General features: G+C 43.2%; 1 pseudogene; it reads right to left on the reverse strand.

Annotated features, from left to right (window-relative positions):
• Positions 1–9,796: 9,796 nt before the first annotated feature.
• Positions 9,797–10,512, reverse strand: LOC120748650 (2-oxoglutarate receptor 1-like; annotated as a pseudogene).
• Positions 10,513–14,811: the final 4,299 nt, after the last annotated feature.

The following is a 14,811-nucleotide window of genomic DNA, read 5'->3' on the forward strand; positions in this document are numbered from 1 at the left end:
TCTATAAATTGCTTTGAATCAAATGCTGTCTACCAGAAAGCTTGTAGTCCCCTCACTTGTCATCTGCATGCTTAAAGGGTACACTTTCTACTCCATTGCCCAAATTGCTAGTGAATATAATAAGGGTGAGCTCACTGCATAATCAGGACTTGGATGGAAAATTTTGTCATGCTAAACATCCTAGAGCTGAGCCTTGCACTTCTCTCCTAGAAACTCACATCTGTATCTGTGCCTGGAGTAGCAGCTTAGAAATTGTTGATCACTTTGATAAGTAGCAGCAAGGCATCATGTTGCCTCTGCCAGCCTGGGTGGACAACAATCTTAGAAAAATTGAGTTTGGAAAAGATCTTTAAGATCATAAAGTCCAACAGTTTACCAGGCATTACCACATCCCTAACTGACACAAATACACATCTTTTAAATACCTCCAGGGATGGTGATTCCACCACTTCCCTGGGCAACTTGTTCCAGTGCTTGACAACCCTTTTGGAGAAGGGATTTTTCCTAATATCCAGTCAAAGCCTTTCCTGGCACAACTTGAGGCCATTTCCTCTCACCCTATCACTTGTTACCTGGGAGAAGAGGCTGACCCCCACCTCACTACACCCTCCTTTCAGGGAATTGTAGAAACTGAGGCTCCTTACCTCGGGGCGAAACAGCCCCAGCCCCCTCAGCTGCTCCTTGCTGGTGACAAGGCCTGGGCTGATACCTGCCCACGCCCTTTCTCCTCAAGGTGCAGTCCATGTCTGTGGAGTAACACTAAGGGATTTGATGGATTTCCCTGAACCCAAGGGGAAATTTGGATGGGTATCTTTACACAGATATAGAGGTCTCCCTTTGCCTGTGTGTATGTGTGTGAACTGATTATCATATGGATGTTGTGAATATTGTGAATCTATAATGAGGTCACTGTTGTAACTGTAGAAAATCCTATGGAATTGCTTTATAAATGCTGCTTGGCGTAGCATTTCACCCTTGAATATCTTTAACTCATGTGCTTGGGAACAACAGTGTGGCAACTTGTGTTGATGAGATGATGCATCTCATGGACCCCAGGAAGACAGGAACAGAAGACTTACTCTACAGCTGAGGCCAGGTGTGTGGTTTTAGCTTTGTAAGCCAATTGAGGAGCCTTCAATATCTCCAAAATCCTCACAAACAAGTGGAAAACAGGGTCCCAGAATATAGGTCATCTCTCTCTCTCTTTAGATATCTTTAATTCACACAAGAAAAGGAAATTTTGTACAAAATTTAACATCAACTGCCACCCTGGGGCAACTACTTGGTGAAAGAGCATAGCTGCTGAGATCCATCTGTTCTTTACCAAATCCAGCTTCTGACTCCCCGAAAGAGAGATTTTCTACTTTTCACCTCACCTTCTGCAAGAAAATATTCTTTATTTTTCAGAAGATTTTATTTTTCAGGAGGTTTTTGCATGAGGTGTGCATCATTTGAAGCAGCTGTCGCAGTTCTCACGACAAGGACAGGTGGTAGAGGTATTGATAACCACAGGGAATGTGAAACAGTGTAGTAGACACCAAATGCAGCCCTGCTTCAGATTGCAGACACCTCTCTGTAGCCCATGCCAGCATCCCTCAGACCCACCATTCACACCCTACAGTACAAGTCAGATAGAGAATATATAATTTAACCTCATTTGGCGTGGCTGTATTTCAGGATTAATACTTCTTCCTTTGTTCCTGATACTGTGCTGTGAAAATTCGTGTGCTTTATTGCAGTGAAAACACATCTGGCTGCCCAAAGGGCTCCTCTCTTTGGCTTATTAGGGCCACAAATGTAATCCTTCTCCAGGCACATCTCCTGTTTAGTCCTTTGATGTGACAAGTGTTGAGACTGCTGCCTGCAGTGACACCCAGTTTCAGCAACTCACTTAGCTGGAGAGAGAGAGTTGTTGCCACCCACAAGACTACGTGGGACCACAGGTGGGACCCATCCAGAACAGAGGGGCAACAGAGGTTTTCCTTTCAAAAACCCACACCTGTTTAGGGGGCAGATGAGATAAATGCAGTGCCTGTGACAGCAAACACTGGCATGCTGTTCTTCTGAAGTACAGTTAGTTCAGCTTTTAGTTGTCCTAGCTGTGGGAGGAGTCCCAGCTGCAGGAATGCCTCTGAGAGCTCTGCTGCTTTGCTGGGCCTTCTTTGGTTCTTACCTCTGCCAGCACAAACAAGTTATATTTCAGACGACTGAAGCAAATCTTCACTTAGCATTAAAAAAAAAAAAAAAAAAAAAAAAAAAAAATTTAGTGCACAGATGTGATGCTTTGGGGTCTTAGGACATCTTTGTTGACCTGGAACTAAATAAATAAACTCAGAAAATAATCTCTGAATTGCTTTAACTTCCCAAGCATTGGCTTGTTGAATCTGTGTGAAAACTTGTTTTGGAGGGGTCAGATATGTGGGGAGAAAACCTCTTCACTGTGCCCTTATCTGCAGTGCAGGGAGCTCCCTGAGACGGCCAGCCTCAGCTGGAAAGAAACTGCTCTTCCTGGGAGAGCAAGAAGTGGAAGATGCCTTGATGCCTGCAGCCATACTTTTGCTACCACAGCAAGGTTCAGAGAAACCTGTCTGCATTTCAGCAGTGGAGAAAGGTGTGAGGAGAAAACACAAGCCATCATTACCTGCAATAATAGATTGGTCAATAATAGAGAGAGAAATGCACCATTCAACATTTCTGGCTAGGCCATCAGGAGGGGGGAGAATTTACTTCTAAAGTGGATAAACTCTAATTCCCTGTATTTATCCTTCCTAAGTATTTGAGATTCTTAATTGGCGGCTATCAGTGTTTGTAAGACAACATCTGCAGGGGTAAAACCAGCTGTATTTCTGAAAATCTCAAATCTATATTTTCTGTAAATCTGATTTACACTTTACAAATTTAAAGCAACATAGCCACTCCAGCTGTACTTGATTTAAAAGTATAAAGCAGAGATGATGTTTCTTTAGAGAAATTTGGAACAATGCTCCCACCTTGCTCTTGCAGATGGTATAAACATATTCTTCCTTCTCCTACTCTTTGCTGCTTCTCAAGCACAGATTTGCTTTTCCAAATCAGACACTGCTTTCCCGCATACTCAACGCTTTTACTGGAAAAGTTTAGTCTACCCTCTAGTGGGAATTTGAATTACAGCAGCTGCAGATCCCAGCTGCGGAGGTAGAGAATGGGACAGTCCCGTGGGCAGAGGCGGGAATTACCGCACGGCCGAACTTCGTAGCGGTCCCAGCAAAGACAGTGCTCCATTCCCGTCTTTCCCTTCCCCCAGTGAGACGCAGGTTTGCATTTCGGCAAAAGGATGGGGACTGTGTTTGCTGGGATTTTGTTATGGTAGAGGGACTGACTAGTTTTTCACTGGTGTTCATTGACAAGTATCCGGTTCTGATAAGCAACTGTAGCTGTCTTAATCGTGCTGAGTCAAAGGAAGGATGGAAATTCAGATGTACGATAAATCTACATCTTAATTCCATTTGCTCTTCTCCCGGTAGAAGAAGAGTTCTGAAGGCAGAACATGGGCTGCTGGATGTGGATCCGTGTCTCCAGGGAGGGAGCAGCCCTGAGGAATGACAGCGGGACCGATGTGCTCTCGCAGAGCTGGCACACACACGTTCTCAGCAGTGGTGCCCTTCCCCTGGCTGAAGGCAGCTGGTTGATTATGGGACCTATTTCTGACCTTGGCACCCCACAAAGAACAACCTCCCAGCCCGCGGTGCCATGCACACATTTCAGCTGGAAAAGTTTCCCTCTGCACTTGCTAATATTGTGTGTTAACATGCAAATCAGAAAATGCTTGATAGAAACCTGTAAGTGGGACGAATACAGCTCTTAATTACTGGCTCTTGGCTAAGGTCACACAGTGGTAGATAATTAACTTTGGTGAGCTGGTCCCCCCAAACTTTCTCTGAAAGAAAACAGGAGTGTTCTTTCCAAGATACCGAGTATGATGTTGGGGATGAAGTAGGGCCTGAGTAGTGCAGACACTGCTGTAACTCAGCTTTTATTGCTGAAGTGCCACCACTGAGCAATCAAGACTCCCCTGAAAATCTTTCCCCAAGCCTAAAATGTACTTTGTAAAAGCAAGGGGCTGAGAACTGCTCTCTTCCCCACTTGGCTGCTAATTTGCTTTGTGACTGGAGGCAAGTCACTTAACTCCCCTGTGCTTCAGTTTCATCACCTGTAAAATAGGGATGATATATAAATATCTCAGAGCAGCTTCCTAGCAGAAAGGTAATGTGAGGAAACCCCTCAAGGCAGGTGCTGCTGCCTCGTCTGTTAAGATAACTTTCTGTTGATAAGAAACATCATGAATTGAAGGGAAAAGAGAATTTCCAAAAAGATTTATGCTTGAAATTGTTGCACAGTGCATTTGTGTGCCACTGTCTGCCAGGTCTTCTTCATTGCTGAGGCCAAAAGAGATTGGGCCAGCCTGCCTCACTCAGTGGAAAATTGCCCCTTTGGGATCGTTCGGGGCTGGAAATAAATCCACCCGTAATGCTTTCCTACTTTGTGCCAGGCTGCCTCCTTTCTTTGTCCAGCTATACAGATCTGTAAGCAGAGCAGAGCTGGAACTTTTACCTTGGATACCCTCTGAGGCACCCACAGAGAAGGTGTTTTCTAGCCCTGTCAGCTGCAGGTCCAGGGCATCGCTTTGCACAGTGGCTGACACCGCAAAAGTCCTTGAAAATTAGAGGAGAGATGTGGGAATATCATAGGATGTTCTTGTGGTAATATGAAAACACTTTGTCACAGATCTGTCAAGAAAACACCAATTCTGCCAGATACACAGGATTTGTCTTGAAAAGGCCTTGGGATGCAACCAGTTGTCTTGTGCCATTCAGTGGCAAATGGGAACCACAAAGATTTTAGCAGAACTATCAGAATGACAAAATCAATTTCCCAATCACTTTTCCAGAAAGCTGATGGGTCTTAAGCAATTGAATGGGTCTTAAGCTGGATGCAGTGAAGGGAAAGGGAAGGATGGAGTAACCTGCTATCAGGTTTGCTGGCTTGGGTAGCAGGGATCATGCTGGAAATACAACTGTATTTAAAAAAAGAACAGATGAAGAAGATTTCTCCTGGACCTATACTTTCCAGCTTGTTTTATTAGCATTCGGTATGGCATTAGACACGTGTGTGTGGAGTTGCATTTCTTTCTGCCTTACCTTATCTTCTTGCACTATTTTAGAAAATAGAAGGAAATTCATAAAGTAGTTTGAAAACCACACTTTTTCTCAATAAATAAACACAGAAGCTCAGAATTTTTGTTTTTCTTTTAAGAGGGGAGAGCATCACTGGTATGATAGCTTGCAGGCAACCATCTCTCTTTTGGTTCAGAAGTCAGTGATATGAACCATTTTGGGGAGTAAAGAAACTGAGGAGTAATCTTAGAAGACAATGCACCTTATAATTCAAATGTTTTTTAAGGTTCCAGCAGGGATGAATCAAACATACTGTGCATTACACTTGCCTGCAGCCATTCTGAAAAATCATGTTTCCTCTGTGTATTTAAAAAAACAGCATGTCAGCTTTAAATTTTGTTTTAGAAAGATATGCATCTTGGTTTACCAACTTTAATTCTCTCCTTCTCCTTTTCTCCAAAGTACAGTTCTGACTGAAAGCAGGAATGCAATTTTTTCTCCTGCTTTATGAGGCATCCAAGTTACTCTGCCCTCTACCACAGCGCCCTGTAGGCTAGGGCATCAAGACAGAAAGACACCTTAGTTAGAATTACTGCTCTTTTCCGGGTGCTGTTTAAAAAAACAGGCACATTTTCTTTAGTATAAATAGGGCTTACCCTCCTTGACTCAATTATGGGGCATTTACAGTGAAGTGGCATCAGCTGGCACTGTTGAATGCCTCTGCTGTCACGAAACATAAGGGAACACATGAAGTATTTTCCTTAACATCTCTTCTCCTTTTCTGCTGGCAGAGAAAAGCAAACTGACTTCAGAGCTGGTAGGACTTGAACAGTGATGTGCTCATTTGTCGTTTGCCGCTTTAAAGTTTAGGTCCGCTCAACCTGCATTTTCACAGCAGAAAATCTTGGCAGATGGAAGCAGTCATTCAAAGTTCCTTTTTCTCACTTAACCTTACCAGCAAAATGGCAACATCTATGTGAGGTCTAAATGACTCAGTGGTGAGCCTGGCACTGCTCTGCACTTTGTGGGGTGGATCATGGCTCTGTGCACTGTTACACTGCACAGCTGCTGCAGCAGCACCCCAGACATAAATATAGATACACACACACACACACCACACACAGACACCATTACATCAGGACAAAATTGAAGCCTTCTGTCACAGCAATATGCAACACAGACATTGTCAAAGTAGACCATTTCCAAGTTGTTTTAGACTTTCTCTGCACTAGATCTCCACCCAGCTATCCATTCTGATGCTACATGCAGTCTGCTACAAACTCTCTCCTTAGGTGTTCCACAGAGCAGCCAGATTGGGACAGATTTTGTCAATTCTCTCTTATGCAGAACATTACTGTCAGTATTTTTGCTCTCTGGGAGGTTTGAATATGAGGAAGGCCTTTTTGCTTTTATTTCTTTTGGGAACAGAAGAACTGGGGAGAAAAGGGAAAAAAAATGTTGATTTCCTCCCTGGACAAACAAAGGTAAAAAACACCTCTGCTGCAATCTGTGACAGTACATGAGTCACTGTGAGGAATAAGGTTTGACTCGTCCACAAAAACAGTTGGCATATCCGAAGTTTCACCTTTAATGTCATCTGGGCTGACATTCCCTTGAGAGGTTTGCCTTGCAGAGTTATTCTCTTGGTCCCTCTGCAGTCCCAGGCAGAGAGCTGCCTGCTGGTAGGTACTTGAACTGATGTGACTGTCCTTGCAGACAAGCCTACCAGAGACTTTTGATAGAAGCCTGCTCACTGGAGCATAGCTATGGTGTGAATTAGCCTGCAATAGTGTAGTAATTTATGTAGCTGTATTGTCACACTGTGTACAGAGCTTGAAAAGTGTCTCCTGTTTACTGCAATTGAAGCACTTATCCTTGTTTCAGCAGTAAACTTAACAGCAGCTAAAAATAGAAGCTATCGAGCTTCACAGTAAGCAAAAGGAATGAGCTGCATGAGATAATGATCTCTCAGTCCTGCAGAGCACCTGAGCAGTCCTTGAATCCTCTAGAAGTGTCCATGTTAAGGCTGAACTTTTTTCCTTTTCCAGATCCAGCCATACCACTGGGAGACATGACTGCCCTTCTCCTAGAGGTTTTTTCCCCACCAGTGAACTACAGCTCTAGGACCATCCCCTAATCTACTTTGGCACTTTAAAATCAGCTAGTTTAGCCCAAACTAATTGAAGAAATGCCGTGGATGAGCAGGTGAGATAGGAAGCAAGCAACCAAACAACATCTATATTAAGGAAAGAGAGGAGGGGGCAAAGAGGTAGCCCCTCTCCAAGTCACTGAGACTGTCACTTTTGTTGTTAGAGATGGAAAGCCTTGAAGACTTCCATTGCACAATTTTTTGCTTTCACCTGCTTCATTTTATATTGAACATGTAGTTATATTGAAGACCTTCTGCCTGTGTGTGATAAGCTCGGCTTGGGCTTGAGAAGGAAGAGCTTCTGAGAACAAGAATTAAAAATGCTCTGACAGAGCAAAACATATCATTTTTAATCCACTCCTTCAGATGTATATGTGTAAGTGGTAGACGCATCCTGTTCTTTCCCTGATGTGAAAGAGGAAGAGAATTTGTGCAGCGTGTTTGTACTTTTTACCCATGCTGGAGAGTTGAGATGTTATGAATCTGTGTCAGAAGAGATTTATTTTGTGTGAATCACCTTGTGTTTTGTAACTTTTGGAGAACCATTAACCATGCATACATGAAACCAAATAGCTTGACCATGATTGATCACTATCTAATGGCAACCTGTAAAATTTGGCCTTTGACAACAGTGCAGAAGACAAATTAAACTAGAAAACATGTCAAAAGGCCTGTGGCAGTGCTTCTGAAAGACATATCTGACGGATGGTCCTTTAACAAATTATTTTAAATATCCACAAGGCATCATAAACACTATTTTTTATTTATATGTCTGCTTTTTTGCCACAGCTGACACTGTCAGCCCACTGAAACTGTCAACTCCTGTCCAGCCTATGATTCACAGTAACCACAGATCTTTCTCTACAAAACTGCTACCTAAATAATGGGTTCTTTATTTTTCTCCTTTTGTGCTTGCATAATTCATTATTTCTACTTAAACATAGAACTTTGCACTTGTCACTCTCTGGTAGTAACCTAAAGCTCACAGCTGAAGATCATAGCTGCAATTTTTCAGCTTAATTTTGTCCTCTCAGCTTCGTGTCTATATGTAAATATAAGAAACAGACTTTATTTCGTCATCCAGTTTGATAATGAAAACACTAAATACCCCTGAACCCAGGACAGACTGGTCAAATCCCCACTCTGTGGCTCCCCCTACTCTGATAGTAAATCACTATTATCTTGACTCTGAGCATAAACTCCAAAACTAGTTAAAAGTATTTTTCTCCAGACTGTTTCCTTAGCTTGCACACAAGAGAGTAATCTCAGTCAAAACTTCCTCTGGAGTCAAGATATGTGACGTCATCCTATCCTTCATGCAGGAGCCTGCTAATTTGTTGTAATAGGAAAACAGATTGATCTGGGATTGCACACAGATTATAGATTCAGGCTGGTACTCATCTATAATTGTCTTCTGTAGATTAATGTGATTTAATTAATTTTTTCTCATTTTTCCATATATACACACACACACACACACACACACTTATATACACATATATGCTTATATATATTTCTATACACATATATATACACATGTACATACATACATATACACACACACACACACACACACACTTATTTACACTTATATATGCTTATATATATTTATATATACTTAAATGTCCTGGTTGTCACCATGTATGTTCTCCTCTCCTATTCTTCCCATCCTCCCCTAAGCCAACTCTAAGATTCCACCATTAAATTGCTCAGTGCCCTATGATGAAGTTCATTGGGTCCACCCAATATGAAAACATCTGATTTATCCAGGAGCTTTCTAAGCGTACAATTCAGTGCTTTCAGCAACTGTGACAATATCTGCTGTGTTTTACTTAGGCTGTAATAAACAAAGCACTACATCAGTGACAACACTGAAATCAATAGAAGTTGTTCTCCTGTCCAGACTAAGCTCTCCATATTTCTGTAATCAATAGAAAAGCCCAGAGCTAGAGAGCCCTGTGTTTCCCAAATGTCTTTGGGAACAATCTGGCTGAATGGTTTTCATTTCACCTTCAAGGTGGCTTACAATCTTGTCTTTTCCATCCTCTTTTTTTGGTTGCTAAGAGAGGTGTATATAAACCTGCTTCCAAGACAGCTTTTTGACAAGTGCTCTGCTGCAGGGAGAGGGCAAAGTCAGCTGCAATTCTTGCTATCATACCACCACAACTGTCTTTGCAGGAGCTTGGAGCACCAAAACCACCCTGGGTTTGCTGGAATTTACTTCAAGGGACTCCTTCACAACTTTAATGTGATTTCTGACTTGATCATGTAGTTTCTGCTCCTGAATTACCTGTTTCTGGATGTATTTGCTCTACATACACCTTGAAGGAGAGGACATGGCTTGCTGGAAGTTGTCTCCCACCATGACATAAGTTGCTACACGTGTTGAGTGGAGCCAGTGGCCAAGAGACACAGCAGGCAGAGTGGATTTATTCTCCAAGTGGAGTCTGGACACAACTGTAGTTAACCTGAGCTTTCATTAAAAGATTGCTGTTTATGTTATAAGTTCTAATATTGTTTGGAAAGTTTTTCTTCTGATCTTAGGCAACAGAGCTACCCAAAAGGCATGGAAGGGGAAGAAGCGTGCATAGAAGACCATGAAGAGGACAACAGCAAGCCTGAGAGCCTTTTGTTTGTAGCGAGTCCATGTGTGGGGCCAGTGGCCAAGGTGCAAATGATGAGCACGTGGCACAGAGTCACGGTCAGCAAGGGCAAGAAGAAGGCCAGACTGGTCAGCAGGCTCCTGATTGTGCCCAGGTTTTCAGAGCTGGTAAGGTTAAGGCATGAGGACTTCATGTTTTGTGTCCCTTTTGAAGAGATCAAGAAATTGACAGGGCTGACAGCTTCCAGCGACACCAACCAAATGGTTGTGCAAGCCACTGCTGCCCTCTGCTTCCTCTGGATGTGGAAGAACTTCATCATGTGAGCCATCACCATGTAGCAGAAGGCACTGAAGCAGGTGAGGAAGAGGATGCTGCTGTACAATTTGAAGGGGAAGCTGAAGCAGGTGAAGTTGCACATGAATTCACCAAAAATCGAGTGCTCCCCAGTAGCACAGTAGTGCATCAGGAAGGGAAGGCCAGTGAGGCAGAGCAGATCTGTGAGTGCCAGGTTCAGCCTGATTATGGTGCTGCTCTTTCAAGGCCTCATATTGAAGCTGTAAACACACATGACAATGGAACTTCTCAGGAAGCCCACCAGGAAGATCATGTTATACATAATGTGGGCATGCGAAATCTCCAGACCAACTTCCACAAAGTGCATTTGGGAAAATCATCACCTTGCTGGGTGATGGAGTTGGCTAAGATGTCATTTGTTGTATTCATTTTTTCTCCTTAGCTGTTAAGAGAGAGAGGAATGTTTGGTGTTCACTGACAGATGACTCCTCACATCTCATTAAAAACAACTTCTAATCAGGTCTTTCAGCTGCTCATCAGTGCTCCTATTAAAGTGACTTTTATGAATAAGGAAAGACCTTGCTGTGTTGATAAGAATTGATCTTGATCTAGAAGCTTTTTATCATATCTATATAGATCCAATTTTATTTTAAAATACATATTTCAGGAAAGGGCCCACACAGGCACAATGAAGCTGTAATATAAGGGATTCCCAGGCCCACAGTGTTTAATGTGTGTCCCCTGGTATACAAAGTTCACTTTCTGCTCTCATCAGGGGTCAAATGGAGAGGAAGAACAGATTAGTTTCATTGTGCTACTGGCCAAAAGTATAAAGGATAATTTCCAGAACATAACTGTTCCATAAAAGGCATTTGCAGCCTTGTTAGTCAGGTGAAAAAGAAAAAGAAAAAGAAAAAGAAAAAGAAAAAGAAAAAGAAAAAGAAAAAGAAAAAGAAAAAGAAAAAGAACAAGAAAAAGAAAAAAGAAAAAAGAAAAAAGAAAAAGAAAATAAAACAACAGCAACAACAAAACCCAACAACAACAACAAAAAACAAACAAAAAACCCCCACGGTGGATGTTGAAATGTTTTCACATTCTTTTTGCTACTAGAGTTGGTTAACGTTTTTCTTCTTGCTTCTTGGAAACCACTGATAGTGGAATATTTCATTATTTTAGTTAATTAACAAGACTGATGTTGCCAAGAAATAAGGTATCTTTAGGCTTGTCATTAGCTGCTATGTAAATTTCCATCCCTGTAAAATTTTTAAATTATGTTTTGCTTTGACACCAGTCTTAGATAGAACTTCTCTGAAACATTGGAATAAATTAACGCAATTTTGTAAAGCATCCAGTTGCAAGATACAATATGGGACATGAGCAGGATTTGGGGAAGGTTAAAGACAGCCTGGAAGACAGTCTCTACAACAGAAAATAGATGGTCACTGATGCACATAGCAAATAACTGTTAACATGGCATTCAGTAAATGCATTTTCTGTGAGGAAGTGCACTCTTCTAGAATGGAACAGATGTTCTTCTGCAAGAAAATGAATACATCTAGCATAATTTTTTCCAGAGGAATGTAGCTTCTTATGGGATGATGCTTGTCCTCAAATTATTGTGGCCTGGATCTGTCAAAATGGATCCTACTAAATCACTGCTTCTATTTCTTGTTTCGCTCTGAATTTTCTTGCTGTAGCTTCTACCTTCACTTGTGAGATTGCACAGAAAAGGTTTCAGAATTTGGATTTGTACAGAACATTTGGTTCAAATATATTTATACTTTGAAAACTGAAGCTGAAGCTTGAAAAGATGTATGCCAAACACTGGCAATGGTTTTTAAAGAGCAAAAAAGTTTTAAAGCTCTTGTCGTGGCTGGGGATGGTGCAGGAGTTGTTTGGAAAAATCCAGCGGTTCTAATGCACAGTTGTACAGCAATGCCATTGTTCCCAAGCAAACTTGAAGCCTCTGCTGTGGCTAATGGTTAAGCAGGCTGACAGCAGCAGCTACGGCCTGCATAAGCTGTGCTGTGCTCCCTCAGGCTGGGAGCACCAGGGCTGTGCCCAGCCCGCTGTTCACAGTGTGCAGCTATCGAGCCAGATGAAGGGCACGGCTGGGAGCTGCTCCCCGCACCACTTTCTTTGTGGTTTTGTTAGACTGCCATTCTGTCACCACCTTGTTCCCCACCAACCAGCCTGCTGCCGTGGCAAACTGTAGAGGCCAGAGGGGAAATGCCTGTGGATCACCAAAAAGCACATAAATGGCACTCAACTCTGTGGTCCCTGCTGGCAGCCACTTGCCCTCAAGGGCTTTTGGAGCCTTCAGCATCCATGTGCTCTCTGTTATGGTTGGATGCAGGTCAAGGAGCTCCCTCAGAGGCCAGACCACACCCCAAGCCCTGCACTGGCTGTGGAAACACAAAGTGGGGACAAGTATTGCAAGAAAAGCACGTGGGTGTGGGGTTTCAGTTCTGAACTGCCTTAAGGTTACAACAGGGACCAAAGGAAGAAGACAGTGAATCTTTGCTGTTGGCCTTGTTATTTTGCTGTCTGAATTACAAATAGAATTTAGACAAAACTTAAATCTAATTAAGGAACAGTTTGTACTGTGGCAGATTTTATCACACTAAGTAATTGACCATAATGGCACTTCTGCAGCCCAAGCTGAGAGCAAATGATATACGCTGTAGACACATAATGAACTTTAAATAAATTATCCAAAAGCAGAATTTGTACTAGAAGAGAACCAGATTATTGAAATAGAAGCCTTCTTTCAGTCTTAATGGTGGAGTCACTGCTTTATTACATGGTATTCTTTACTGTAACCAATTGATTGGAGTCACTTTAAAAAATGTTGTGATTGCACGTCTTTAATTGCAGTCACGTATAAGGGAAACTTGTCTGCTTCTGCATTGTGATAATTTAATTACAGCCTGCTGGAAATAAAAGCCAAATGGCTGCAGCCATGGCAAAGTAACCTAGTGCCTGTAATTGGACTATATTTCACACAGATGTGCTGCTGAATAAATTAAATAGAATTTGGCTTGCAGTGTTCAACTCTTCAGCTGACTTAGATTTAAAAGACACAAATTATATAGTTAGGGATCAAGATGTGAGCCCTCCTTCCCTTACACTTTATAATTCAGGAGATATTTTCATGCAGAAAGAGCATGTGGATTTAACTCAAGCGTTGGATGCATCCCAGATAAGTTTAATTTGTTCCATCTTCCATCATATCGCTCCACTTTGCCCTGCCTCCAAGTTCCTACATTTAAATTAAAACATGCATTTTAACTATAAACCCTTAGTGTTGTCTTCTCTCCTCTTCACAGCCGGTTTCTTAAATACCTTACTCCAGCTGGCAGAGTTTGCTTTTAAATTCCACAGGTCAGTGCAGTGAGACTGGCTGGGAAAGCCCCCATGGGTTATCAGGCAAGTTGAGGGAACATTCTGACTCTGTTCCCAGGTTTCCGCCAGGTGACAACAGCATGGGCTCCACGGTGCTAAGTGACAGCAGCTCTGCCCCATCTCACCTACCTGCCGACTAGCTGCCGTGTCCCCAAGTAGCAGGGTTCTTCTGGTGTCACATGTCCTCCTGTCTGGCCTCCAACACCTGCTTGGGACATAGGGACCTACCCTGTCTCACTCAGAATCAGCTGGGACTGCCTGTAACCTGCCCAGTTTGGCTGGAGTGGTTTGCTAGGATTGCTTCCAGCCTGCAGGAAGGGAGGTGGGCCAGCAGCAGTCAGGCAGGGAGAGGCAGCACCAGCTCAGTGCCTGTCTGAAGGAATGCCCATGCTCCGAGTCCCAGAGCACAGGAGAGGTGGGAGATGGGGGGAAGGATGCAGAAGGAGCAGCGTTTTGAACTGATAGGAACTTCTCTGCAGAGAGCTTCAGAGCTTCATCCACCTTCTCTGCTACAGTTATATGCTGTGAGCTGGGACCAAACCCTTGCCTCTCAAGGACAGCAAAGGTACTCATGCTCTCCAAACTGGGAGGCTGGTGGGACCTGTTGCCCCTTCTGCGTGGCTGGATCTGTCTCTGAGAAGAGCAAGGACTCTGAAACTGGGGCTCAGATGGGTCTTGTGGCTGGGAGAGATATTTAAGACCGTGGGATTGTGAGGGCAACCCAGCTGGAGATGGGTTTTGATGGAGGAAAGAATTTAATGAATGACAGACAACTACCCTGACCCTCTTACATGACTCCATCCCTTTTCTGCTTACCAGAGGCCAGAGGAAGGGGGTTGTAGAGAGACCTGGAGAGGTTGGATTCATGGGCTGAAGTCATCTTTGGAAGGTTCAGTGGGTCCAAGTGCCCGGTCATGCACTTGAGTCACAACAATCCCACACAGCACTCCAGGTTTGGGGAAGAATAGCTGGGAAACTGCCTGGCAGAAAAAGGATTTGGGGTTGCTGTTCAAGTGCCAGCTGACCATGATCCAGAATGTGCTGTTGTCCAAGAAGGCCAATGGCACTCTGGCCTGTATCAGCAATACTGTGGCCAGCAGGAGCAGAGCGGTGATTGCTCCTCTATGCTCATCACTGCTGAGGCCACACCTCAAGTGCTGTGTTCACCTCTGGGCCCCTCACTGCAAGGAAGACATTGAGGTGCTGG

Source organism: Hirundo rustica, chromosome 2 (assembly GCF_015227805.2).
Source record: "Hirundo rustica isolate bHirRus1 chromosome 2, bHirRus1.pri.v3, whole genome shotgun sequence".
NCBI lineage: Eukaryota > Metazoa > Chordata > Aves > Passeriformes > Hirundinidae > Hirundo > Hirundo rustica.